Source organism: Penaeus chinensis, chromosome 25, assembly GCF_019202785.1.
Source record: "Penaeus chinensis breed Huanghai No. 1 chromosome 25, ASM1920278v2, whole genome shotgun sequence".
In the NCBI taxonomy this organism is placed as follows: Eukaryota; Metazoa; Arthropoda; class Malacostraca; order Decapoda; family Penaeidae; genus Penaeus; species Penaeus chinensis.
Window position 1 is genome coordinate 14,737,693 of NC_061843.1, and position 2,500 is coordinate 14,740,192.

The 2,500-nt window shown below is 41.6% G+C and overlaps 1 protein-coding gene across 2 annotated transcripts in view; it reads right to left on the minus strand.

Moving 5' to 3' along the window:
- LOC125038549 (epidermal retinol dehydrogenase 2-like) overlaps positions 1 to 2,500 on the minus strand; it is a 29,512-nt gene that overhangs the window by 17,477 nt on the left and 9,535 nt on the right. The window lies entirely within an intron of this gene.

The window sequence follows — 2,500 nt, forward strand, 5'->3', positions numbered from 1 at the left end:
TCGCTCTACGGAAATGACGAGCTTAACGGCATCAACAAATCTTGCTTTCTGTGCGTCACACACAAACCTCAGACCAAGCACTGGTTACAGACCGGTGCAGGTGTAAGGATGGAGGGACATGAAGGGGCTTGGACGCAAACTTCCAGCCCGCAAGTGGTCAGGTGCTCAAGGGCAGAGCAAGGATAGGATAGGAAACAAGCGCACAGATACAAAAACCGGGAGGGGATGCTGGATGCTGTGTCTGGATTGGGGGGAGGGGAGCAGGGAGAGGGAGAATGGAGAGAGAGAAGGAAGGGAAAGATCAGGAGGGGTGGCGGAGACCAAGGGAAAATTGTAAAAGGAAAATAAGAAAACAAATAAAGTTGCTGGCGAAAAATGTTGGAGAGTTTAAAGGAAGACTGGGATGATGATGATGATTTTTGATAAACCTGAAGAAGAAAAGGGAAGAAATTGAACAGGAAGGAATGAAAATCGGAAATAGTAGAATAGAAGAATTCCAGTCCCCAGTAGAGCCGCGAGAACCGCAATTTCTGCAAGTCCAACCGCAACGCCACACGTGGAAATAGTATCTTGTGGAATCTAATTATCTTTACAACTTCCTTCGTCTTCCTATTCTATTACATAATCGTCGTGATCCTCGGCACAGATTTCGCTCAGTTGTGTAACGTCATAGATTTAGACACACGCCGTTAAAAGGAGGACTTGACTGAGTCACTTTTCCTTTGGCCTACTACTAGGCTCACTCGCCCTCTCTATAAAAAATGAATACATACTTACACACACACACACAAACACACACACACACACACACGTGTGTGTGTGTGTGTGTGTGTGTGTGTCACATGTTTATGTGTGTGTGTGTGAAGTTCCTTGCCCAGAGGAACAGTGCCCGGCCCTCAACCTCAACCTCAGATTGTTGTGACATCTTTGAGTTTGATGCTCTAACCACTTGGTCACATGAATATATGTTTATATATATATATATATATATATATATATATATCTTATATATGTGTATATATATGTGTATATGTATAAGTATATATATATATATATCTGTATATGTATATGTGTATATATGTATATATGTACATGTGTATATATGTAAGTATGTATGTATGTATATGTATATGTATGCGTGTGTGTTAGCGTATATGTATGTGTTTATAAATATATATATATATGCATATGGATGGATGGATGGATGGATGGATGGATGGATGGATGGATGGATGGATGGATGGATGGATGGATGGATGGATGGATGGATGGATGGATGGATGGATAGATAGGTAGATAAGTATGAATGGTGAAACACTCTACCGTGTTGATACTGGGGTAGAAAAAACACAATGCACAAACTAGATATATTGATAATTAGTCAACAGTTTCGAAGACAGAATCAAGATGGATTTCAAAGCTGTTGTCTCATTATCAATAAATCTCGTTTGAGCACAGTGGGGTTTTCTAGCAAAAATATGTGTATAAACACATGTGTGTGTGTGTGTGTGTGTGTGTGTGTGTGTGTGTGTGTGTGTGTGTGTGTGTGTGTGTGTGTGTGTGTGTGTGTGTGTGTGTCTGTCTGTGTGTGTGTGTGTGTGTGTGTGTGTGTGTGTGTGTGTGTGTGTGTGTGTGTGTGTGTGTGTGTGTGTGTCCCACTCCACGTTTCCGGTGGACCCAATCTTCAGTTCGCTCCCAGCAGTTACCGTGCCCAGGTCAACCACCCGCCTCCCACCCAGGGCTTGCTTCAAGACATCGTCTCGAGAGTTCCCTTTACTGTGTTGTACTCTTCCTTAATAAAGTCAAACCATGCAATAACTACGGTTACCCCTGCTAGCCATTGTTTAAAGGCATCTATAGCCTATTACAAACTGTTGGCCGAAGTGGTCGTTCCGTTGTAGCGACGCTCCGTCGGGAGGCGGAAGTGGCGACCCAAGAACATATCAATAATTACGGACTATACACGATACATCAAACTGTTTACTAATGCAAAATAATATGATTTAAAAATAAGGGCTATCGTTAATTCATTAAGACTTGATATTAATTTCTCAATATTCGGTAACTATTTTCCGACGGTGAGTGCTTCAGTCTCCCGCCGTTTGCTACCGGATCCTCAGAACACTCTCCACGGCTGTCATTTCTGGTCGCCGTTGAAATTGGTTAAGTTAAGTACACCATGTCTGGACTCAAATAGCTAGACTAGTTAAATATGAGGCCTTAATGTTTTTATTGTATTTTATTGAATATAATAACTTTAAGATATATGTTGGTATAACTAATTACCTGGTTGGTAAATTGCAAATGAGTGGCCGCCGCTACTGTAACCTGGAAGATAACACCTAAACCCGGCCCTATGTTCTGGGTAAGAAGGCTTACGCCTTGAGGCAGTCACTCCTACGCCAGTAGTTTGGGGGTGGAAGTGAAGGTATAATTAGTGTATTGTGTGGTGAATATTTTGTGGATAACATATTTGTAAATATATATTCACCAAGAGAAA